Here is an 18,568-nt window from a genome sequence, read left to right on the forward strand (position 1 = left end):
ATACGCCTTAACCATATCTAGCTTGATAAACATAGCTTTTTCCTTGGATGATGCCATAGCATGAATGGTCTCTGTAGCGATGACCACACCATCCAAAATTTGTCGCCCTTCCACAAAACCACTCTACTCCTCAGAGATAACATTCCCTAAGTACTTCTTCAATATATTCGTTATTAGCTTAGCGATGATCTTATAAATCACATTGTAGAGAGAGATAGGGTGGAATTGGCCTAACCGATCAGCCCCCTCACATTTGGGGATTAGAGCAATGAATGTAGCATTCAATGCCCTAAGCACATGCTTATTCCTTTGAGACTCCTAGACTACATCCAATAAATATAATTTTATAATATCCCAGAACTCTTGGAAGAATTCAATCGGGAACCCATCTGGTCCAGGAGCTTTTCCTTTCCTCATGTGAAAGACAATCCTTTCTAGCTCTTCCAAAAAAACAAGACACAAAAGCTTCTCATTCATCTCCCCTGTGACCAGAGAGGGAATGCAAGCTAGAACCTGATTCTCCACCACCACTTCTCCCTGGGAGTCCTCCCTGAAGAGGGTCTGGAAGAAATGAAGCAACTCCCTTAAAATCTCCTACAAGGATAGGCACTGCTCCCCTCTATCGTTAACCAAAATAGGGATGGAGTTTCCATGTCTTCTTGCTTTCACTGAGTTGAAGAAGAAAGCGGTGTTCTTGTCCCCCTTTTTCAGCCAATCAATATGAGCTCTCTGCTTCCAGTATATTTTTTCCCTAAGCGCCCATTCCTCAACCACCTTGATAGCCCTATCCTCCTCCCTAAGCAAGTCCTCAGACAACCCCTTGTCTTTGATTTCACTCATGATCCCATTCAGCATGCTTTGAGCAGCTTTCTTAGCATGAAAAATGTTCCTGAGTCCCTGTCGGTTTCATCATTTAAGCTAAAGCTTAACAAATTATAGTTTCTTGGCAAAAGAGTACATGGCTATGCCAAAGGCCGGCCTCCCTTTCCTCCACCAGTCCACAACTAGAACCTACAAAGAAGGGTCCTAAAGCCACATAAGTTGAATTTGAAGGAAGGAAAATGAGCTACCCAAGCCGAAGACAATACTAGCTTAGTGGGCCAGTGATCCAACCCTCTCCAATCAAGAATCTCAGAGCTAGTGGACCACCCCCCTCCAATCCAAAAGCAAGAAACCAAAAAGTGATCCAGTCATTCAGCAATCCAATTCTCTCCCACCCTCCTATTGTTCCAAGTGTACAAACCATTGCTAGGCTTGATGTCTACTAACTGCAGTAAGGATATACTGTCCTGGAAAACAAAATAAGAGGGTTCCAACCTCATTACACCCCCCTTCTTTTCACTCAACTCCAGGATGGCATTGAAGTCTCCTACCATAATCCAAGGATGAAAGGGGGCCAATCCTCGCATACCAGAAACATGAGACCATAAGTTTTGCTTACCCTGAAGATTAGTGGGACCATAGATATTTGAAAACAAGATGAGTTCTCCAGTCTCAAGACTAGATAGCATCCCAGATAACGAGGATCTGGAGGCAACCCACCAGATAGGGTGGAGCTTTAAAGGGTTCCAAAGATAGGCCACCCCACCTGAGGACCCAGCTGCCCCAATACACTGACACTCACCTCGCCCCCACAGCTTTGGCATGACACACATCATACTTTCCATTGAAAGTTTAGTTTCTTGCAAGAAAAGGACATCAGATGAATGATTCCTAATCAAATCCCGAACAACTTTTTGTCTAGGGTCGTTGTTCAAGCCCCTTACATTCCATGAGCGCACAATCATTCAGGAGGGTTGGAAAAGTGCAAATCCAAAGTCTTCACTGATCCTAACTCAACTAGATTCTCCCCCATCAATTTGATCTTATCTAGATCCTTCTTTCTGCCAACCTTAGAGCTCTTCTCTAATGCACTTTTCTTAATATCTTTCTGATGCAGACCTAGGTGAACGGAGGCCTTATTACTTTTAACCCTAGTCAGTTCCAATTTCAAAGCAATCGGAGAACCCTCCCCCTCAGCCAGATTCACCTCAATACCAGGAGCCAGGCCCATTTTAACCCCTACTAGCTGGTCCATCTCCATCTGCTAGCTTCCAACCACTAGCAGGGCCTGGGTAGATTCCTCCATAACACTTTCTGGAACCCCTCCTAATGCACCCTGATCTAGAGGGGTTAACCCAGGATTTACTTCCTGATGGCTCAGGTCATCCAAGGCCTCAAATTTGTTAAAGGTGTCCTCCTCATGTGTCTCCTGTAAGGGCCTCTTTTGTCCTCTATTCCTGTTCTTTGTCTTAACTGAGACAAAACCATCAGCACCCTCAACCATAGCTAGAATGGCAGCTTTCCATTTCTCTACCCTATCAAGGCTTAGTTTTGACTGTTGAGGTTGTCTCACCACTGGTTTGTATTTAGGACACTTCCACTGTAAATGACCATACTCATGACATAGATGGCAATGAAATGGCAAAGTCTCATAATCTAACTGTTGAACCCAAGAGTAAGGGCTTGCACACATATATATAGCATCTGGCAGGGGTTTACTAAGATCTATTTCAACACAAATATGAGCAAAGGTCATTACCTTTCTCCCCAGAGTTTGCGACAAGGATCCCACTGGCCTCCCAAGTAGGGCAACAAGCATCCGTAGGACATCCTCCCAACAACATTCCACTAGAAGACGTGGTAACCAAACCCACACTAGCACCCTATTTGGGAGCTCCTCTGAAGGATTAAACCCCGCATGCCAAGGTTTGATGAATAATCCCACCTAGTTGTAAAAATAAGGGCCTCCTTCAAAGACCCTATTGCAATCCTCCATGCAGTTGAAAGTAACCATGAAGTAGTTATTTGCCAAAAGCATAATCTCCATTTCCCCTTCTAGTGCCCAAGTCCACTATGCCCAGTTTTCCAAAAACTGCAGGGAAACCCTCATTCCCAAAAACTTATAGTATAGCGAGTGATTTGAATAATATTCAATGTCTTCAGCTATTATCTCGGGAGGGATGATCAACTTCAGCCTCTCACTACATCTCTCCAGGAAACCATTAACCTTCTTCATGCGAGAGATGCTAGCACTCCCAAACCCTGAGTTGAAGGAGAATAGATTATTGTTGAAAGTCTTCATACTCTAAAGTGGGGGTTTTGAGCCCATCGCAGCACAGAAATCCATGGTTGGAGTGCCCTACGAGGCCTCACCACCAGAACTCACCATCTGGCCACAAAAAAAAAAGACAACCAGAGGGCCTATGACCCACACCCCTAAGGGCCCCTCAGGGAGGTGCAACACCCTAGGCAACTCCCTACCAATGCACCCACAAAGAGGTGGGCCTTCTAGAAAACTCTGACCCACGGGACTACCCGGACGTAGTAGAACAGAGACCCACCCCCACATAGCCACCCCTCCTCATGACACCCCACACACACCCTCTGCCACCAAGCCCCGCTCAGCACCTCACAACGTCGCTACCCCGAACCCCCTGCACTTCCCTCCCCCTGCACAAGCCTGCGCCTGCACGTCCCGTGAGCTAGGGCCATGAAATCCTAGCTCAACCACTTGCAAGCCTTCGTACAAATGCAGCCATCAAAGAAATGTTTTTCCAATCACGGAATGACCCTCATAGGGAATAATTAGTCATCACTAATTTATTTTTTTTATTGATAAAAGGCCAAGGCCAAAGAATTTTATTAATTTAAAATAGATAGATTTACATTTACACCTCCATTCAATGTGGGCATCGGTAGGAAAGAATGGAGGGAAGAAAACCTCTGGCCTATCCCAGATCCCTTAAGGATTAGAAAAAAACTAAGAATGCAATACAAAATGGAGATATAAGATCAGAAAGGGAACTTGTCCAAAATAATGAAGAATGTATGTAGAAATCCTCTGTGTAAAGTTGTGCAGCAGATTGCCCATCTCTTGGGGTGATGTTGCCATTTGTGGGCAACAGTTCTTGATATTCCTGAAACACAGGGTTAAGCTCACTCTGCTCCTTATGCTACACAAAATCTTGACAAAATCTCTCACCAGAATGTTAGGAAAAGGAAAACCAAATAGGTCAAAAGGAAAACCGAATAGGTCAACTTATATAATATATCATACCTACCTGGATGGTCACCCTATTAGGATACACAGCTCAAAATATTAGTCTCAAAAAATCTCCACAAACATAATGTGAGAATGGATACCCATCGAAGAGCATAAAATCAATAAATATTAATGAGGCAAATTCCATAAATATTCCTGCAAAGAGATCGCGGGGAGCTACCATCTTAAAGAATAAGGTTCAAGAGCCTTCTAGGCCCTAATTGAGTGTCATGGGAAAGCTTAAAGTGAGATAAAATTTTATCAGGTCGACCCTTAATCTAATAATATGATAAAGGAGATTACTGGGAAGAAAGAGGAAAATGACATATGCATCTGAGACTGATTTAACTTAAAACTGAGAGAACAGGCAAGAAAATAGGAAACTATATATGAATATGAATATATAGATGTGAGTCTGAACAAAATCCTAATATATAATGTGAATGGTGATATTTATATATAGAAATATAAATACAAATATTATGAAGCTATGTTAAAGCAACCTAGAGACATTAAAGCCTGAAAGCTTCTTAAGAACAAAACAAGAGACAAAATATCAACAATATAGGGGACCGAAAAGGTAAAATAGAGATGAGGATAGCTAGGTAAGTGTTAGTCCTAAAAGAAAGCAATATCTACATAAATAATAATACCTATATATCCATGATCACATATATCTGGGAGTGAGATATGCCAACATGTTTATATACCTATGCTCATTAATGTAAGGTATTGTCTCCTTCTAGTCTTAAAGCTTATCCTAGTAGAGCAGCAAGACTAAAAAAGCTAAATTTAGGAGTTTAAAGGAAGATAAGTATGCCACCTGTTGAGCATCAAATTTGAATGATTATCTCTAGAGTTAAATTATAAAAGCCCCCTATTGTTAAAATAAATCATCATTTTCATTAATACCATGGTATCCCACAAGTCATCAAGCGTGTGTAATAGCATCCTATTAAGATATCCGGGTTCAGAAAATATCGATGAGACCCAACAATGTCTCATCGATATAAAAGGGCCATCAAAGAAAGGAAGCGTCGATGAACTTTAGAAAAGACTCATCGAAGACATTAATTCCATTGACAAAATATTTCAAGGAAAGCGGAGATGGTTTTCATCACCGAGAAAAGGTCTTTGAGGAGATAATACCATTGGTGCAACATAAAAAGGATTCACCGAAAGGAATGATCTCATCAAAAGAATAATGTCGATCAGACAAAAGGAAGCTACATCGATAAAAGATATTGATTAGGAAATAGGTATCGAAGCTAAAGGGCATGCCTCTAATATGCATGGTTTCACTGATGTGACTTTATTGGTGGAAGATGATAAGGGAGGATAAAGAAAGGCTTCTATGAGACAATAGATCCATTCACCGACAGGGCATGATGATTTAGATGGAAGAAGTGATTTGGTGGAAAAATAAAGGAGGTCACTGAAGCCCTAGGTTTCTTCAACATAAAAACCCAATGGATATCAGATAGGTAGCTATGAGGAAACAACCAAGCATCCTATTAAGATAACCAGGTTCAAATAATATCGGTGAGACCCAACAATGTCTCATCGATATAGAAGGGCCATCGAAGAAAGGAAGCATCGATGAACTTCAGAAAAGACTCATCAAAGATAGTAATTCCATCGACAAAAGATATTGAGGAAAGTGGAGATGGTTTTCATCGATGGGAAAAGGTCTTCGAGGAGATAATACCATCGGTGCAACATAACTCACCGAAAGGAATGTTCTCATCGAAAGAATAATGTCGATCAGACAAAAGGAAGCTACATTGATAAAAAATATTGATGAGGAAATAGGTTTCGAGGAAGGATAAAGGCATGCCTTCGATATGCATGGTTTCATCGATGCGATTTTTATCAGTGGAGATGATAAGGGAAGATAAAGAAAGGCTTCAATGAGACAATAGATCCATTCACCAACAGGGCATGATGAATTCAATGGAAGAAGTGTTTTGGTGGAAACATAAAGGAGGTCACCGAAGCTTGAGATTTCTTCGACATAAAAATCCAATGGATATCAGATAGGTATCGGTGAGGAAATAGCCATAGTGACCGAATATAGTAATTCCATCAACAAAAGATATCAAGGAAAGTGGAGATGGTTTTCATCGATGGGAAAAGGTCATTGAGGAGATAATACCATCAATGCAAAGTAACTCACCGAAAGGAATGTTCTCATCGAAAGAATATTGTCGATCAGACAAAAGAAAGCTACATCAATAAAAGATATCGATGAGGAAATAGGTTTCAAGGAAGCTAAAAGGTATGCCACCAATACACATGGTTTCACCGATGCAACTTTATCAGTGGAAGATGATAAGGGAGGATAAAGAAAGGCTTCAGTGAGACAATAGATCCATTCACCAACAGGGCATGATGATTTCGATGGAAGAAGTGTTTCGGGGGAAAAAGGAGGTCATCGAAGCCCGAGGTTTCTTCAACATAAAGACCCATTGGATATTAGATAGGTATGGGTGAGGAAACAGCCATTGTGACTGAAGATAGTAATTCCATTGACAAAAGATATCGAGGAAAGCGGAGATGGTTTTCATCAATGAGAAAAGGTCTTTGAGGAGATAATACCATCGATGAAACATAACTCACCGAAATGAAAGTTATCATCGAAAGAAAAAATGTCGATCAGACAAAAGAAAGCTACATCGATGAAAGATATCGATGAGGAAATAGGTTTCAAGGAAGCTAAAAGGTATGCCTCCAATATGTATGGTTTCACCAATGCGACTTTATCGGTGGATTCTATGAGAGAAAGATCCATTCACCGACAGGGCATGATGATTTCGATGGAAGAAGAGTTATGGTGGAAAAATAAAGGAGGTCACTGAAGCCTGAGGTTTCTTCAACATAAAAACCCAATGGATATCAGATAAGTATCAGTGAGGAAATAGCCAAGTATCCTATTTAAGATATCTGGGTTCAAATAATATTGATGAGACCCAACAATGTCTCATCGATATAGAAGGGCCATCGAAGAAAGGAAGCACCGATGAACTTCAGAAAGACTCATTGAAGACAGTAATTCCATTGACAAAAGCTATCAAGGAAAATAGAGATGGTTTCCATCGATGGGAAAAGGTCTTCAAGGAGATAATACCAGCAGTACAACATAACTCATCGAAAGGAATGTTCTCATCGAAAGAATAATGTTGATCAGACAAAAGAAAGCTACATCGATAAAAGATATTGATGAGGAAATAGGTTTCAAGGAAGCTAAAAGGCATGCCTCTGATATGCATGGTTTCACTGATGCAACTTTATTGGTGGAAGATGATAAGTGAGGATAAAAAAGGCTTCAGTGAGACATCCATTCATCGACAGGGCATGATGATTTCGATGGAAGAAGTGTAACGGTGGAAAAATAAAGGAGGTCACCGAAGCTCGAGGTTTCTTCAACATAAAAACCTGATGGATATCAGATAGGTGTCAGTTAGGAAATAGCCAAGCATCCTATTAAGATATCTGGGTTCAAATAATATCAATGAGACCCAACGATGTCTCCTCGATATAGAAGGGTCATCGAAGAAAGGAAGCACCGATGAACTTTAGAAAAGACTCATCGAAGACAGTAATTCCATCGAAAAAAGATATCGAGGAAAGTAGAGATGGTTTTCATCGACAGGAAAAGGTCTTCGAGGAGATAATACCATCAGTGCAACATAACTCATCGAAAGGAATGTTGTCATCAAAATAATAATGTTGATCAGACAAAAGGAAGCTACATCGATAAAAGATATCGATGAGGAAATAGGTTTCAAGGAAGCTAAAAGGTATGCCTCTGATACACATGGTTTCACTGATGCAACTTTATCATTGGAAGATAATAAGGGAGGATAAAGAAAGGCTTGGGTGAGACAATAGATCCATTCATTGAGAGGACATGATTATTTTGATGGAAGAAGTGTTTTGGTGGAAAAATAAAGGAGATCACCGAGGCCCGAGGTTTCTTCGACATAAAACCCAATGGATATCAAATAGGTATCGGTGAGGAACCAACCATAGTTAGGCTCAATCCAACCATGGATTGAGCCTAACTACTTGAGTTAAGTTCTAGGAGAATAGATATATGGGCATATTTAAACTGAATGTTTGTCTAAGTATCTATAAGGAAATACAGGGGGCAGAAAGAGGAATAAATAAGGGGGTTAAAACAGAGTCTGGGCAAGAGAAACATAAGGGGATCAAAGGAGAAACATGCTAATGACCACTTAGGATACGAAAAAAAAAGATGGGGTTTCCTTAAGGTGGCACTAACAGGAGATTGATGCCATCGGCTCCCAAGTTGGCCAACTCATCCGCTCTTTTATTGCCCTCCCTATAAATATGATTGACTGTGAACCTATCAAAATCTTTGCATAAGTCAAGAGATTTTGATAGCAAAGTATTTAGTCTCCAATTAGGCATACTACCTTTCCTAAGAGAATTGACAATTATAGTCGAATCTCCTTCAATTTCCAAGTTCTTAACTCCTACTTTCCTACATAAATGTAGACCCTCCACCAGGGCCATAAAATCCACCCAATTGTTGGTGTTGATGCCACCCAAAGAGGCATGGGTTGCTAGTTCCTTGCCTTCTTAGTTATGAACAACACAACCTATCCCTACTTGCCTTGGGTTGCCATGAGATGCCCCATCAAAGTTTAGCTTCACCCAACCATAGCCTGGGGGCTGTCGTCTGCATGCATCCCTTGATCGAAGATTTGCAATAGGACCATCTCCTACAAAGGGAGGAAAGGATAAGCCTTCCCAACATTTTATCATTTTTTCATCCCAATAAGTGACAGAGGCATTCTTCAATGTGCCTGATGATAGTCAGTTGTTCATTAGCTTAGTGATAGATGACTCTATCCTGTTAATGATTCTAGCAACCTCTAGTTTTTCACTCTTAAAGAGACGTCTATTTCTCTCCTTCCATAGTTCCCACATAATGGAAGAAGGAAGAGCTATCCATAAACCTTAAAAGAGATAGCCACACTTGAGGAAAGGCCATGCCTTGAGTATTCCAAAGATGGTGTGGGGGAAGGCCACAGACCATTCAAGTTTGTTGGTGAACTAGATCCAACATTTGTGAGCAAAGGGGAAGTTAAGGAGGATATGATTGGTGTCTTCCTTGTTTGCCTCGCAAAGAGGACATCTACTAGGGCCCTCATACCCCATTCTTCTGAATTTATTCATAGTTAGGAGCTTGTTCTGAACCGCAAGCCAAGAGAAGATACGTGCCTTAGGCAGACAATATTTATCCCAGCAAAGTTTCAGGGGAAGCTGAGTCATAGGTCTTAAAAATGATTTGGAGATGAGAGAGTACCCATCCTTGGAGTTGTATTCTCCTCTTAGGGAGCCATCCTAGATGAGCTTGTCCTCATTCTCACCTAAGGCAATGTTCCTTGATTTAAGAATTGCCATAAGTTTTTTTTTTATCCCTTACCAAGATATCCTCATCTTCATTCTCAATCCACTGCCAATAAACCCCATCCTCTGAGAGGGAGATATAGTTGTTTAATAGGGGACCTCTATGAGATTCAAGAAGGATATGAGTAGCACCAAAGCCATGGATATTATCAATATCCTTATATGCACCCCATGAATCCGATGAGAAAAGAGCTTTATCCCTGAACCCTAGGTTCCAAGTAAGTTTGTTAGAGATAATCCTCCTATAGTCTAACATAAAATTCCATAGGCAAGACCCTATGGGAGGGTTGGTTTCTCTAAAGATTTGGATAGGATTACCTCCATTAAGGTATTTGTGGTGTAGCAAGTGAGCCCATTTGAGGTGGGGGGTTCTAAACATCCTCAAGACCAACTTGGCACCCAGGGCTTTGCCCTGATCATGAATATTTTTAATGCCAACTCCTCCTTCTTCTTTAGGTTTTCATATCTTGTCCCAGGATATGAGTGATATTTTATGATTGTCATTAGCACCTTGCCAAAAGAAATTCCTAAGATGCTTGTTGAGCTCTACAAGTTTAGAAGAAGATAAATGTTGATAGGAGAGCTAGTAAATGGGCATAGCTTACAAGACCGATCTAACCAAGGTTGCTCTACCTACAAATGAGAGCCATTTTCCTTTCCAAATATTAATCCTAGACATGATTTTATCCACCAAGTTGTCCCATAATTTTGAGTGTCTTCTACCCTTGTCAAGGGGAATGCCTAGGTATTTGCAAAGAAGTGTTCCTTCACTAATATCTAGGACATTGCTGATCACTTTTCCTAAGGAGGGGTCTATGTTGAACATGAAAACCATAGACTTGGCTAGATTCACCTCTTCACCAGAGGCTAGCATAAGGAATTAAGGATGCCTTTGAAGGTGCTCACTTCCCTTACACTTCCCTACCCAAAAAGCATCATGTCAACGACAAATTGCTGGTGGGTAAAGGGAGGGAGGTTGTTGGTAATGGGGATTCCTTTGAGCCCACCTTATTCTTTGGCCTTAGAGATGGATCTACCTAGGGCTTTAGCCATGATGATGAAGAGGAAGTGGGACATAGGATCTGCTTCCCTGAGCCCTCTTGAGCTGCTGAAGAAACCTTCCAAGGAACCATTAAACAGGATCAAGAATTTGGGGGTGGATATACATTCAAAGATTAGGTTGATCCAGGATTTGGAAAATCCAAAGGCCTCCAAGCATTTGCATAGGAAGTGCCAATCAACTTTGTCATAAGCTTTTCTTATGTCTAATTTGACTAGCATACTTGGGGCCCTATTGAGCTAGACAAAATAAATGACCTCTTGGGCTATAATAACCCCATCATAGATTGGTCTATCTACTACGGAGCCGGTTTGTTCTTCAGTAATGATAATGGGGAGAAGATTCTAGAGTCTAGCTGCAAGGGTTTTGGTTAAGAGTTTGTACTGAGTGTTGCAAAGGGCTATTGGTCTGAAGTTATTAAATCTTTTAGGAGTCTCCTTTTTGGGGATGAGAGCTAAGAAGGTATTGTTGATTTCTTTGAGAATCTTACCAGAGTTCCTAATGCCTTCTAAGGTGTCTGTGATCTCTGTCCCCATAAAACCCCAACATTTTTGGAAAAAGCTAGTGGGGAAGCCATCCGGGCCTAGGGCCTTGTCGGGATTCATCTTCATAAGGATAGATTTAACCTCTTCCTCAAAGAATTTCTTTGACAGGATTTTGTTGTTGTCATCGTTAATGAGTTTTGGAAGATTCTTGATAATATTGAGTTGGCCTCTGAGGTTGGAGCCTTCAATATTGTTTAAGATTTTATCAAAACACCTTGTTGCCTCAAAGGCAACATCATCTGGTTCAGACAAGATGGAACCCTGGCAATTCTTAATTTTCGAAATTCAATTGACCCATTGCCTCTACTTAGTACTATTGTGGAAAAACTTAGTATTTTGGTCCCCATCACTCAACCAAGTCTCCCTTGATTTTTGTTTCCGAAAGATCTTTTCATTTGAGAGTGTCTTTTCATACTCAGAGGGTAGGGCCTTTTCTTCGAGGAAGAGATGTTCATCCATCCCCTTCTCAAGAACCTCAATGTTAACATTCTTAAGATCATTTTCTATTAGGAGTTTTTTATCGAAAATATTTCTAAAATTAGTCCTATTCCATTCTAAGAGCTTCCTTTTGATAATCTTTAACTTTCTTGTGATAATAAACATCTTCGAACTAGAGAAAACAAAGCTTCTCCACCAGTTCTCAATTAAGTTTAAAAAGTTATCATCTCTAAACCATATTCTCTCAAATTTGAAGGGACATTTTTTAGGGGAGTGGTCAGATAATAAGATTAGTTAGAGTGGGAAATGGTCAGATCCTGCTAAAGGGAGGGGTTCTGCATTTAGGGTAAAGTTAAGCTCTGAGAGCCCCTCATGGTTAAAGAACCTATCTAGTTTCTTAGCAATGTTACAGAAACCAAGCCTTTTGTTGTTCCAGGCGAAGGCATTTTCTGTCGTCTGGATTTCCAATAGGGAGTTCCTATTGATCCAATGATTGAAATCTACAGCCACTGGAGGAAGTTTGTTGCTACCTCCTCTTTTGTCTACTACCTTGGTGATAGCATTGAAATCTCCCCCAATGATGCATACATCATTTGGGAAACTTCTGAGGAAAGACTCCAGTTCCACCCACACCCTAGCCTTATCCCTATTTTGGATAGGACCATAAATGTTAATCAATTTGAATCTTAGGTTATTTTAATAACTTACTACTTCTCCTCCCATCCAATTTTTCTTAATCTCTAAAAGTGTAAATGAGATGAATCTAGAGTCCAAAATGATGGCTAAGCCCCCTGAGGCCCATGTAGCAGGGGAGTGCTTTAGCAGTCTAACACCTAGTTTTTTAAAAAGGACTATCTTAGAGGAGTTCATTTTGGTTTCTTGGATTAACATTATATCTGGTTTAGAATCAGAGATGTAGCACTTTAAGATGCGTTGTTTGTTAGGGACATTCAAACTCCTAACATTCCATGTTATGATTTTCATGGCTCTCTGGGGAGGAACTTCCCCTCCCCTACATTAAAAAGAGTAGATATTTTAGCCTGTCCCTTGGCGTCTCCATCCTTTGATCTTAGTTTAGCAAGGGATCTCCTACCTCTTCTTTTACTGTGTTTAGCACAGTCAGGAGAGTCTTTGCTTTTGTCAAAGTTGAGAATGCCTAGAGTATTTGGGTTATCGTTTTCTAAGTTATCTAATGCTATAAATAGTTCATCTGTTTCTAAGTTGAATCTGGAAACATCCACTAGATTTTTGACTAAGAAATCTTGTTGTCTTTCCAACTCCTCATCATCACAAATTTCATCAACCAATTGATTCATGAGGTCATTTACTACTTCTTCTCCTACAAAATTGGCAGTGAAGTTAACTTCCCTAGCCACTTGATCACTCTCAGATTCTACAATTGTATCATAAATAGCCTTCTAAGGTGGAGAGTGAGCCTTTTCCTCCTCAAAGCCCTCCAATCTTAAGGCTAGAGAGATTGGTTGATCCTGCAAGGATGCCAATCCTGGATCCATGGAAAGCCTATCCATCACTGCTAATTGCTCAAAGGTAATTAGTTCCATTAAATGGGGAGACCCCAAGGGACTCAACTTCTCTGGTGGAATGAGAGAGATAGATGATGACATATTTGTCAGACCGAGCTTCTCTTTCTGAGGGATAACCTCATTGATTTCACCATCTTCCAGATCTCGATCCTTGAGAAGAGGGTCAGCTATAGGTGAATTTATAGTTAGTAGTGGAGGAAGAGGGGGACGAAGGGGCTTAACAGGGGAGCTATGAGGGTGTAGGTCTGAGGAGAGATTAGGGTTATTATCAATCATATATCCCTCTAGGGTGAAACCCCCTCCTTCCATGAATCTGAATGGTGTGCCATTAGACATGAGCAACGATTCAGGGAAAGGTTTCTCGAAGGGGATCTTCCTTGGCATAGAATCTTCAAAAGAACCATTATAAAAGGGTAATTCTAGGGTTAAACAATATTTATCACATTTCAGAGTGAAGGGTTCTAAAGATTTAATGTTAATATTCATTTTAACAATTAAGAGCTAGTTAAAGAAGCTTAGGGCTGATTTTTTGACTTCTACAATTTTACCTATTTTGTTGCCTATTATTCTTAAAAAGTCATTATTTTGCAATTCTACAAGAAATTTATCAAGTGAAATTACTCTATTAACCATATAGGAATTGAATTGAGATGGGAGAAAGAGAGGTTGCCATTCCTAGCAATCAAACCCTAGACCCTTAAATGTTAATATATCCCTGTTTAACAATGAATTTCTCAGACTATGATTACCACATTCAATAGCTAAGAAATTATCAGGAAGGATGTCAATGTTTACCTGGTTATTGAAGGAAGATGACACCCATTTGGCAATTTGTTCAGACAAGATCCCCCAACCTTTCCATCGAGAAAAGATCATTATGTCACTACAATGCATTTTGATACCTGACCTAGGTATGATTATCAATTTCAATGACCAACCCGTTAGGAGAAGCTGGGGAATTTGAAGGTAGATCTGACATTGGGTGCTTGACTTCCTTAGAATTGTGACAACCAGGGGTTTCCATAACCTCTGATAATTTACCCAAAGATTTTCGTGAAGGAAAACTATGGCAAGCAGAGGAAATATTTGAATGGTTAGGTTTTACAAAACCCTCCTCCCGATAATGACTGGAATTTTGTTTGGGTCTGTATGGTTTCCCTAAAACTATGTTATTTTTGTAGCTCACCAAATGCCAATCCCGATCCCAGCCCTTGTAAAGAGGGGGGGGAGCCCTAACCGCATCAGCCAAAGAGTATTTTGTTTTTGCAAAGAAGGCCTCTTGATCGCAGGTCCATGATATGACCCTACCAAGATCCTCAGTCCTGGACTTATTAGCCAAACCAGCGAAACAATTTTTAGAGCCTCTGTAATTTCCCCGCACTAGATAGGAATGCTCAAAAATGGATGTCGATGCATTGAATCACTTTTTCGCATGCAGAGGCATTTTCGCATGCAGAGGCATTTTCAACTAATTATTGTCGCTATATTGATTGGGTTAATTATTTCAACTTTAGTAAACAATTATATTTACACCTTATTTAAGAAAAAACTTAATTGATTTCATTTTAATGTAGATTATATTATGAGTTTATGTTGTCAAAAAAAAAATTTGTTGTTCCCTTTTTGCCCTAAAGTTTGGGCACAATAGTAATATCTATGATCCCAATTCTAAAGAATCTAGGAATAAGTTTTGGAAGAAGTTGGAGGCTCATCCTTCTAGACATAGTGATGACAATTGGATTATTATGGGAGATTTTAATACTCCTCTTCACAATTCAAAAAATTTGGAGGCTCTTAGATTCAAGTTGATAGTCAGTTGGATTTGATGGATTTTATTGATGCCCATTCTTTACATGATGTTGATCTTTAGGCACCTCTTTTACCTAAACTAATAGGAGAGTGGATGATTATTTGATCCAAGTGCATCTGGACCAAACTCTTATCTCTAATAATTGGTTGGTGAAGTATGTCTACTCTCTTACGACCCTCCCCAGGGTTGGCTTTGATCATTTCCCCATTTCTTTTTTTCCTGATGCTATTGATGGTAAGTGAAACTTCCCCTTCAAGTTTAAAAAGGTGTGGTTGTCTCATCCATTACTGGAAGATAGTATTAAGAAGTGGTGGAATATTGTGGTGGATGGTTCTTCTATGTTCAAGGTTGCCAAAAAAATCAGATTCAAATGAAAGATAATATTAGAAGATGGAATGAAGATGTGTTTGGTAACCTTTTTTCTTCTAAATCTTCTATTTAGTGTGAGCTTTATGAAATACAGGACAAGATTTAGGTTGAAGGTTATTCTTGTGGTTCTTTGGAAAGGTAGAATGATATTCTGGAGAAATACCATGAGATTATTGCTAGGGAAGAGATCTTTTTGAAGAAAAGACCCAGGGAATTATGGTTGTTTGTTGGGGACAAAAATACTAGATTTTACCATTTGACTGCACTTAAACACAAAGCAACCACCAATATTTCTAAGCTAGTTGTGGGTGATAGGATTCTTTTGAAAGATGAAGAAATTTGTGGGGAAGCTTCTAGTTTTTTTGCCTCCCTTCTTTTAGCTGAAGAAGATTTCGATCTTCAAGCTCATAATTCTCTTTAAGAAGCCATTCCCTCTATTTTGAGTGATGAGAAGAATAAGTTTTTGACTACTATTCCTTCGAAGGATGAAATTAAAGTTGTTGTTTTTTCTTTTGAATATAATAAAGCCCCAGGGCCAGATGACTTTTCAATATTTTTTTTCCAAATGTTTTGGCATATTGTGGAGAAAGATTTTTCTGATGGAGTGAAAGAGCTTTTTGGGGCTAGGAATTTGCTAAAGGAGCTTAATTCTACTTTTATTATTCTAGTCCCTAAGTCTGTTGGGGCTGAGGCTATGGATTGTTTTCACCCTATTAGCCTCTGTAATTATTTTTACAATATTATTTCAAAGGTTCTCACTTTGAGACTTCTGTTTGTTTTGCCTGCTATCATTTCCCCGCAAAAAACTGACTTTATTTCGGGAAGGTAGATTCTTGATTCTATCATCACAGTGCATGAGAACATCCACTCACTTGAGGTGTCTCGTAAAGAAGGATTTCTTATTAAGCTGGATTTATCTAAGGCTCATGAGTGAGTTGATTGGTATTTTCTTTCCATAATTCTTCATGATTTTGGGTTTTGTGGTAGAGTTATAAGGTTCATTTGGTAGTTGGTATTTACACACTCCTTTGGTGTCCTTATTAATGGTTCTCATTCTTGATTCTTCAAGTCCTCTAGAGGTATAAGACAGGGGGATCTAATATCTCTGATCCTCTTCACCATAATGGTAGAAGCTCTTGGCAGATACTAGTTTTAGAAGGTTCCTTTCTAGATTTGAAACCTTCTTCATCTAATCTTGTGTGCTCCCACCAGCAGTTCATTGATGATTCTATCCTTTAGGGAAGTTCTACTATTAGGGAGGTGAGAAATTTGAAGAATTCTCTTAATATTTATGGTAAGGCTTATGGTCAGATGATTAATTGGAATAAAAGTTTTGTTTTCTTTTTCAATACTTGTGAGATCGGGCAGAGAAGGATTGCAGACATTCTTGGTTGTGATATTGTTTCGTTTCCTTCTACCTATCTTGGCCTTCCTCTTTATCTGAAAACATGTGATTCCTTTTGGTTGTCCATGATTGATAGATTCAATAAAAATTTGGTGGGTTGGAGAGGTTCTTTATTGAGTCAGGCTGGGAAATTACAACTTCTGAAGTCTACTCTTCAAAATCTCCCAGTCTATGATTTAAGTCTTTTTAAAATTCCTTCCAAATTTTCTGAAGTTATTGAAAGGATTCAAAAGTCATTCCTCTAGTCTGGGGTGGAGGAGAAAAAGTGTATGCCTTTTCTTGCATGGGAGAATGTTTGTAACCTATAGCGGATGGGGTTTGGGTATTCGAGGTATCCGATATTTTAATAAAGCCCTCTTAGCTAAGCAGATATGGAGGAATTTTGAAGATATTCAAGAATGGAACTCGATCTGGCATGGAAAGTATTTGTTTTGTCTCCCCTCTCTGAAGTATTTTTTCAGAGCGGAATCTCTCCCTTTGGGCTCTTTCCTTTGGAATAATGTGCTCAAGGCGAGAAAGGTGGTTGTGATGGGAGGGGCTAGGAAGGTTGGAAATGTTAAGACTATTAGATTCTGGGAAGACTCATGACTCTCTCTTGGCCCTTTATGTGACAATCCTAATTTTTCTCCTTTTATGAAGGATTGTAAAGCTACATTTGGTGTTTTTGTGGCTAACTATTGGAAGGACTTTGGGTGGGTTAATATTTCTGATGTCCATCCTTCACTTCTTTCTATCCAGTTGTCTCTTCTCTCCTACCTCCCTTGTTTGGACTCTCAAGATTCTTTTATTTGGAGAGGAACATCTTCAGGTCTCTTCTCAATGGCTTTGGATATCTCTTTGTTGTCTTTTCTTCCTCTCCCCCCTCCTCGGCGAAAGCATGGGTGAAGAACCTTATCCCTAAAGTTAATATCTTTTTCTGGCTCACGCTTCAAAATAACATTCTCACTACTAATAATCTTTCAAGAAGCAGTTTTTTGCTCTCCACCAGATGTTTTCTTTTCTTGCAGGAGGAGGAATCGGTCTCCCATATTGTTCTCCATTGTTCTTTTTCTTTTGATATATGGAGAAGGGTCCTTCAGAAGTGGAACCTGTGTTGTATCTTTCCTCACAATGTTTTGTAATTTTTTAACAAGTGGTGTTGTCCTTCTTGTAATTCTACTTTAAAGGTGTTATGGTCTTTTATTTTCCCTCATGTCTATTGGGGGATATAGAAGGAAAGGAATAATCATATTTTTCAGGGATTCTTCTCTTCCCCCTGATGTAGTTGCTAAAAAATATTGCAGGGCCATTTATGAGAATACTAATTTGGTTTTGAGTGTTGTTTCTTCATTTTCTTCTAACGGGCAATGACTATGCTATTCTTCTCTCTAAGGAGTGGAGGGTTGTTTTTGATATGCCTAGATTTGAAAGACAGGTGAAGAAGACTAGAGATGGTTGTTTGTGGATTTTTCCTCCTTCAGGATGGGTAAAGATTAACTTTGATGGGGTGGCTAAGGGAGATTAGGGGTCGACTGGGTGTGGGGGTGTAATAAGGGATGAGCATGGTAGGTGTATTGGAGTTGTGGAACTCTACATGGGTACCCAGACCAACCACCTTGTTGAATCCATGGGTGTCTTTCAAACATTGCAAATTGCTAAAAAATTGCAATGCAAGAAGGTGTGGATTGAGGGTGACTCAGATAAAATTATTCAGTGCCTAAGAGGGAGAAGTAAGCCTTCTTGAACTATTGAGAATATCATTAAGGCCTATATTGATATAATCAAAAAAAAATATGAGTCCTACATTTCCCATGACTATAGGGAAGTTAATTGTGTAGCAGATTGTTTTGCCAATATGGGGGTTTAGGATTGACTCGAGGAAGACTTGGTTTAAG

The sequence above is a fragment of the Cryptomeria japonica genome, chromosome 10 (assembly GCF_030272615.1).
Source record: "Cryptomeria japonica chromosome 10, Sugi_1.0, whole genome shotgun sequence".
NCBI classification, from domain to species: domain Eukaryota; kingdom Viridiplantae; phylum Streptophyta; class Pinopsida; order Cupressales; family Cupressaceae; genus Cryptomeria; species Cryptomeria japonica.